Consider the following 8,859-nt stretch of genomic DNA (forward strand, 5'->3'; position numbering starts at 1 on the left):
CAAGGACATTTAAATAAAGGGGACTTATTTATTTACATTTCTAGATGAAGCCTGGTCTATTCACAGTCTAATTGTATCATTGTTGTCAGCTGTATAATTATACTGGAAATGTACTTAATATTTTTATCGCAATTTTCATCACAATTGTGAAAATTATTATTATAGGATAGTATTATTAAGTTATGCATACAATATTGTTAAATTCTGTACATATTAAACTATTTTTCATTTTTCATATTTGCCATGTTTGAAGACTTGGCAACTACGCAATAATTTGTAGCGTGTTCCTCGTTCGTTCTGCCGTGGTTGGCAGAATATGGCGTCTCTTGTTAGAAAATAGTTGTGATTTTAGTAAGTGAAACGTGATTAGTGTTTATACATGTATTTTGGATAAACTTTTAAGGTGTGAATATGGTTAGACAGTGCAGAATTTGTAAGAAATTGGATTATAAACATCCACATCAGCTATCCTTCCACAGGTAAGCGTGCTTGAAGGTGACTTTGGAATGTATATGCAACTGTGGCCATTGTCGTGCGTGTGGGTAACTTTTATTTGAATAACGGTAAAATTTTATAAAACTGACTTGGTATTTTTTTAAAATTTTTGCTGAAATAGTAAGAAAACAATAATATGAACCACGTTTGGCCATTAAAATCAAAGGAAAATGCTGCACCACAAATAAGTTACAGACATTATTTATATTTAATATATTTATAGGTATTTCAATGTTATCCCTTATACCCAACATTACAAATTTTAATCATTCATCATTTTCATTTTCCTCTACGACAAAAACCTTTTCAAAAATATATTTACAATTTTACTAAATGCACGAGCATAAAAACTGAATAAATACAACAGCAAAAATATGGTGGTGGTTCACTTATACATAAAAATACCGAAGATGCAATCAACTGAAAGTTGCATTCATTCAACCATTTGATGTTCTCCTTTGGGAATATATTTTTATGTCTCACTGAAAATTTGCCTCAGTATTCTAAAAGTGAAATGTGAACGTTTTTAGGATGCTTGGGGATGGTGCAACAAGAAAGAAATGGTTACAGTTATTGGGATTCCAAGAAGTTATAAAAATATTATATATATTTATTATAAAAATACTGAGTAGCTGTTGAAATATATTGACTTAGGACTATAAAATATTTTATTTTGACCCATCCAAAATGTACGACATTGGAGATGTAATCGCGCGCATCAGTTGGATGAAAATAAAGCCCTCTGCTTTCCCCTTGTCTAGCTTCACCCAACATATGAGATAGACTGTGACATGCATAGTCCCCTTTATTTAAATGTCCTTGAAAATTTCCAACTCTGGAGATAACCCGTGGATTTTGCACCACGGCAAAGCACCATTGCGATGCCGCAGTTACTCTGCTCTACGTACATGGCCTCCTGTGACTTTTCCTATTTCCCAAACTCAAAAGCATACTCAAAGAACAACGTTTTTCAACAAATAAATGAGATAAAGCCAAAATCGCAAACCGAGCTCAAACCAATATCTAATTTCAAGACGCCACCCTGTATATTTCCAGTAAAATTAAATCCCGTTGTATGAATTACATACATATCGCCCTATAGGATATTTTTAAATTCATCTGCATCGCTGGCGCTGGCTGATGTCAGGTGGTGGCCGCGAAGCGCCAAGCCAACTGAGATAATGAAGTCAGCGTCCACAACCCTCCCTTCCCCCCCCACTCTCAACCCTGATTGCGTTTGATGGTAATCACGCCCTTGCGCTTTTGGCTTTAACGCGGCGTCGACAAAATTGCAAAATTCATTCCGGCAATCCCATTAAATTTATTTATCAACCAATTAACCTTTTAAAAGCTAATTTCATCTGCGAGGGATGTCGCGCGGCGAAGTCAACCTTTTTCGGGGTCAAATAAGCCGGCGATGTCTTACTTTTAGGGGATTTGTCGCCTTAGAACTTGTTCTCAAGTGTTGTTAAAGTGCGGAATAAAAAAAAAGACATGTTTAAAATGTTTTCACAGTGGTGGGTAATAGACAGTATGTTAGAAGTTTAGATGCCATTGTTTTGGTATAAAATAAATTAAGTATGAATTAACAAAAAAGTTGTAAAATTCGTGGGCGTAAGTAACATTTTTAAAATGCGTCGACTTTAGTGGTACTGGGGAATTTTATCACAATTTGGCAACAGTGTAAGTTGAATCACGTGACTTAAGTGTAGAACAGCTAATTAACTGTATTTTTTTCCAAATCCAAAGGTGAACAGTTGTGAAAATTAATAAGTTTAGAAAATTTAAAGACACTTGTTTTCCAGTTTTATGTATTTTTTATTAGAATAATAAAAATGATAAATTTCTGACTATGAAGATGCTCTTGTGAGGATTTAGATTAAACAAATTGGAAACAAGGACAATTTCAATAAAAAAAATATGAATTTGAAGAATAATGTCACGTCCTATACAGGCTGTTACAAATTCGCGAAATATTTGAAATAAAAATAAAATTTTGGAAATCCGTTTTTGTTTCATTTCAGCCTTGTTTCAGGTGATATTGAAAAACGAAAACACTTTCTCATTACCACTTTTTGCCCTTTATCGAATGGCATAATCAATTTTTGTATGTAGCCTTTCGTCTCTCCAGGACCATCATCAACTTCGTTTTTTTAAATACGACCCTCGGAATTTTATTACATTTTTTGCAAGCCTTCATGACCCCCAATACTGTACTGCCTCGGCCCGAACCAGATTCAGACGTTTTGTCTCGAAAAATTTGTCTTCAGTGTATTGTAAATTTGGGTTCGTAGCGGCCGGGAAAAGTCAAGGAATTTGCTATTCTTCATAAAAAAACAGGGAATAGTCAGGGAATTTTAAAAATATTCATGAAAGTCAGGGAATTTGATGTTTGCAACTGGAAATTTCGTGAAAGCCGGCCCTGGGTTCTTGAAAGAGAAAACTATTTTTGGTTTTGGAACCTTGATAAGAAGGTGTTAGGGTATAAAAAAGATTATGGAGTCAGTCGAGGAAAAATTTAATGCATAAACACCAATTAGTATGTAAAAATCAACTACAAGTGACCTGGATTTTTGTTATAAGTCGGAAAACCTGGAAAAGTCAGGGAATTCTTTACTACTTTTGAACTATGAACGTTATACATAATAATAACATAATTATTACTTAATATAAACCGACTCTACTTTTGTTATAAAAAAAATTCATATAGATTCACGTCATTTTTATAAATTATGGAAACTGGTTTCTATGAATAAATTTGTACACACAAAACATCCTGTATATAATCCTTTATTTTGAAACTAACGCGACTCAATTTATTTTTTTGTAAACTTCTTTTATAATCACTTCCTTTTAAATTATCATGTGTTTATCATCTATTTACCTTAGATAATCGTCATTATCATTTGTTTGCGTTTGAATTAAGATTTAAACAAAAATGATGGTACCGGTTTTTCATTTTTTATGATCCCTCTTATCAGTTCTGGCATTTCCGGTCCTAGTTTTATAATAAAATATCATCTTGATTTCAGATTTATCAAAGGTGTTCTGGGAAATCAATTTTTAAAAGGTCAAAATACTTCTAAGTGATCAAAATAAATATATCTCTAAGTAATGTGTTATACAATATCATTGAATTGTTGAAAAATGTTTATAACTTTTTTACATTATATATGCGCCGCTTATATACAGCGTGTTTGTTAAGACCATGTCATAACTTCAGAAAATTGTTCCTCGAATAATTTTAAATCAAAAAAATGTAAAATTACTATCTAAAACGTAATTTCTCGGAAGATGTTTGATTTAGATTAATGAAACTTTTGTTATTGTTTTGTTATAGTTATACAAATTTGTTAGTCTGTTGCAAGGGATGTTAGGAGATAATTTCAGAGATATATTTGCTAAATTTAACACCCTGCTTCTCAAAAATCAGTAGTTTTAGACCCAACAAACAACCTCATAAAGCTATAACAGATTTAGAAAACACGCTGTATATATGACGGTACCTTAGAATATGCCTTATTAATTTATTTTATTTTTTTTCCAGAACGTTCATCATCGTTAGGGTAAGTACTTTTACCTGTAATAGTGTAGTATTTTGGAAAGATCAACTCTTGCGTTGTGCCCCATTATTTAGGCACTACCCTGTATATTCGGAATCGAGGTCCTCAAATCTCAATCGAGTACAAATTAACAAAATATAAACGTAACATTTCATTTTAAACTACTCGTAAAAGCAATAAAATAACAATTCACTGCAACTAACAAAAAAATGTATTTGAAACGGTTTTTTGTCAAATTTTAACATAAAATACAGAAAAAGAAACGAGTTTTATATTTTCCGCAAATCTACACAAAAAATAAGTGAAGTATACAATTTTGGAATACATTTTTAGCCCTCTTTCCGTTTTTGAAATAAAATACAGGGTGTTCTATATAAAAAACACAAGTTGTGGTCAATCAAAAAAACTAAAAATATCACATTTATTTTTATGCCATCGAATGTATCTCAAAAAAGTGCCCGTAGAAAGTTCAAACGTTTTAATCTTGAAAGGGACACGAGAAAGCCCTCGGTTCAGCCCTGTAGTTCGAAAACGGTAACAGATAGAGAGATGCGGTTTGCGCCATTGTTATTTCCTTGTAAAAAAGCTCTGGACTCGTCTGTTAAATTGGCTCTATTTATGACAGATTCGCAGTAGCTCTTGAAAACCAACCTAGTATATGTACATATCTGCCTCTGATCTAATGCTTCGCATCGATCAGTTTATTCGATACGTATCTAGCGGCACCCTGATTCCTGCCCTTTCGGCTGAGGTTTTTTGCTGAGGGACGTTAGTGCATTTCATTGTCGTTTGTGCTTGTGTGAGTGAATTTTACGCTTTGCTTGGTCGAGTGTATGGCACGTGTTTTTATGGTAGTCCACAGATTTAGCCTATGTGTATTTACATTGGTAAACATAGTGGTTAGGCGTTTTATCCTGGATTATAAGGAAAGTTCAATTTTTTCCTAATTTTTCCTTTTTCTCTATTTCTGCAAGGAAAAAACTATTTCTATTTTCGACGTTTGTTAGTACGTTTAATATTCTTACGTTGTATAACTGCATATACTTAAATTGCGATGAAATATGGAAGTAAAATAAAACTAGCTCCTACACACGTATGTACATTCTGCGGCACTTGTGAAAATGATTACACAACTCCTATCCTCGAGTCTCCACATTGTCTGCTGCGAGCGTACCCAATAAATCTTGCTAGAAATGCGGTATATACTTATTTTTCCGATGAAATTTAAAGGAAACTCGAGCTCTCGGTGGGCTGTGACAACGGGAATACGCGTTGTCGCGTTATATTGCTGAATACAAGCTATCAATATTTAATACGGTGCTCCGCAACCAAGCCGCAACAATGGCGTGACGGTTTTGTGACTCCCGACGCTTCCACGTATGATTCGCTCCGTAGTCTAGGTTTCGATGTTTTATTTTGGTTTCTAGATACACTTACGGAGAAATGTCTGTTCTTACTTATACGGAACCTTCATAAATGAATACAAGCCACGTGATCGTCAAGCATAGGCAACCAACATGATTGCATGGTTGATACTATCAACTTAAAGTCCCTAAATCTCAGTGGAGTGGTTGAAGGGGTTAAATGCAGTTGAATGGAATCATTTTTGAAATTGATTAACGTGAACTGTTGATGTTAAACTTTAATACAAACTATTTGGTGTTATACTTACAAAAAATACTTTTGTTTTTTCATTCAAATGCTTTTAATCTTATTAAAATGAGAAAACTATCAAACTTCACTTGTTAATGAACAAATTGCAAACAAAAAGAACATGATGTGAACCCGCAACAGGTAATTTTATTAATTTTATTGCAGAGTAAAATAAACAGAGACAGTTTATTTTTTCCTGTAGATAAAATAGCATTATAAAAAAGTTACATTGATTTACAAATCTTTGCTCCTCTCTCTAGATTACAAAATAAATTCTATCTCATAAATAGAGCTGTCATAATTGGCCGCGCACCTAAGGCGTACGGTGCGGATGATCAACAGAAAATAAAGTGGACAATAATTAGGTATAATATTTATGGCATTGTATCATTGTAAAACACATAAATTATTTTACGCGTCGTTGCCGTCGATTCCACAATCTGGATGGGATCCGTTATAGATCGCATCATCAGGTATATGATATGTGTTCTGTGCCGCTTTGTTGGACATATTTACTACTGATAAAGCTGCGATGCTGACCTGAGTACATAATTTATCACTCCTTGCTTTTAAATTATAGTATTATCGTAAGTTATATTGCCATATTCGAGATAAAAACATTACATGTTATCTTCAAAATGATAAATTTCGTTTCAAAAGGTCTGCAAAATGTCATATTAGTAAATAAAATATCCCTCTTATTTTTCCCTTTCGCAATTGTAATATGAATGATTAATAGAAGGTGCCTATAATAAATTAAAATTACCTGAATCGCACCAAATTCCGCATTGCTGCACTGCACTGCTAGGCAATTTGACAACTACTTGTCAACAGCTGAGATTTATTGCCCAGTCGCCCAGTTCGGCTGTGTTATACGCCGTTCGCCTGCGCGCCCGTTCTTCAACTGGGCGTATACATTTCTACCACTTCCACGTTTAGTTTGACCAGACCTGTGTATGGGTATGGCTAAATAAATATAAGAACAAGTTTTTCAAATATTCAATACCGAGTGATCTTCATCGAGCGAACCTGATACATACTGCCAACCTCTTGGTTGTTCAATTGAGATCGGAAAGACTATACCTTGTATGTTCCAACAGAAAGCCCTTAAATGAAAATTTTAGGATATAAACTATAATTCAATCGCAATTTTAAATAAAGTTAATATGTTTTAATATACGTATAGAAACTGATTATTTGCACGAACTTAACAAAAATAAATTACCTATTCGAACATACTTTGTAGTACTTTGAATTTTTTGTTGATGTAAATTATTAATTACAGTTAGTCCTGTCCGTAGATTTTTCTTTGTAAACCTCTTCAATTTAATACAATTATTATCATAATGAATTAATTTACTTTTCGATTGATATTCACATGTACTCTGCTTTAGGCTTTCCAATGTCTACTTTTTCGGATGTGTACTGTTTTCCATAAATGTTGTGCAAAACCGTACTTATCTTATCAACTTCGACGTCACCTGTTACATGAGTGTTGTATAACAATGAAAAAGTAATATTAACGGTCGGTAGAGGAAAGCGCAAAAAAAGCAAACGCCTGGGTGGGGCATTCTGGAAGGAAGCCTAGATAGTTGTAGATAGGCAGTTGAAGTGAGAACAGCGCGGAGTGAAAAGTAAGACGATCAGTGTAGTGTGAAAAATATAGAAGTAGTGGAAAATTAAGTGTTTAACCGGTATTAGTTAGCAGGTAATATTCTTTAAGTATGTACTTTGTTGTTAATTGTTNCATCTTTGTTTTCGTCGTTTGGCTTTTCTTTAATAGATGTCACTACTTATACAATTCCGACTCCAGTTTTCCGATATGTTAATACAATCCGTTAACAGAGGGCAAAGCATACTTAAATAACAACTAAATGAACTTTAAATGCAGCTGAGCACTATACTCCATTTGAGTAACTTCTCAGTAGGGGAAACAAGGTCACTAGATTTACAAATAGAGGTATCTACTAGCTACTGTAAAACGTTTTCTTTGTTACGCGTTGTGCTGCCCTCTGTTAACGGATTGTATTAACATATCGGAATACCGTCGCAATTGTATAAGTAGTGACATCTATCAAAGAAAAGGCAAACGACGAAAACAAAGATGACCACCGGCCGCTGAATTACAAGTGGAAGCGGATCTTATTTGTGGAAGGGCGAAACGGGCGGTGACTATAAGACGCCTTCATTATAGCAATCCTTCTCTATCGCACGGATTTCTAGGACTTACTTTATCGCACTCACGCAACGGCCGATGAACCATGGGGACTTTCCGAACCTGTATACGGTACTGTTAGTTTTATACGCCGGCTAATTAATACTGCACGTGCACAAGATGCACAGAGTCGGCTTACATTTATGGTTAATTTTCTCGAAAACAGAAGCATGTAGACCATCATCAGTTGCCTAATAAAAGTTGCTCAATTGTATACTCTCTGTCACCCCTTTCAAGGACGCACTTGTTTCAGAAACGCCCCGTACAACATCCACATCTAATCTGAGTTTGTATTTAACGGGCGACTTACTTCACAGTGTTTTTGGCGATTTTTTTGTGTGTCGAAATGTCGGATCAGAAAGTTTGTCAGGAGTTTTGTGTAAAAAACGGCCATGGGTTTATCAGTGAAACGAATGTTTTCGAAAAGGCCAAGAAGGCATCGAAGATGGCGCGAGGTTTGAGCGCCCTAGCTCCCTAGCATATTCACCAATGATGAAAACGTGGAAAAAGTTAAAAAAAACTGTGCTTGCTAATTAGAAAAATCACCATCAAAGGGGTTGCTGATGATATAGGAATTTCATACAGCAAGAGGCTGTAAAATTTCCAAGGACATTTAAATAAAGGGGACTTATTTATTTACATTTCTAGATGAAGCCTGGTCTATTCACAGTCTAATTGTATCATTGTTGTCAGCTGTATAATTATACTGGAAATGTACTTAATATTTTTATCGCAATTTTCATCACAATTGTGAAAATTATTATTATAGGATAGTATTATTAAGTTATGCATACAATATTGTTAAATTCTGTACATATTAAACTATTTTTCATTTTTCATATTTGCCATGTTTGAAGACTTGGCAACTACGCAATAATTTGTAGCGTGTTCCTCGTTCGTTCTGCCGTGGTTGGCAGAATAAACGAGGAACAC

General features: G+C 34.3%; 1 protein-coding gene across 4 annotated transcripts in view; it reads left to right on the plus strand.

Annotated features, from left to right (window-relative positions):
• LOC108903975 (stress-activated protein kinase JNK) overlaps positions 1–8,859 on the plus strand; it is a gene marked incomplete at its 5' end in the record, with an annotated part of 84,224 nt that overhangs the window by 29,698 nt on the left and 45,667 nt on the right. For all 4 annotated transcript variants that reach the window (XM_018706335.1, XM_018706337.1, XM_018706338.1 and 1 more), the window contains 1 exon segment: positions 4,043–4,061.

The sequence above is a fragment of the Anoplophora glabripennis genome, unplaced genomic scaffold (assembly GCF_000390285.2).
Source record: "Anoplophora glabripennis isolate ALB-LARVAE unplaced genomic scaffold, Agla_2.0 scaffold170, whole genome shotgun sequence".
Taxonomy (NCBI): Eukaryota; Metazoa; Arthropoda; class Insecta; order Coleoptera; family Cerambycidae; genus Anoplophora; species Anoplophora glabripennis.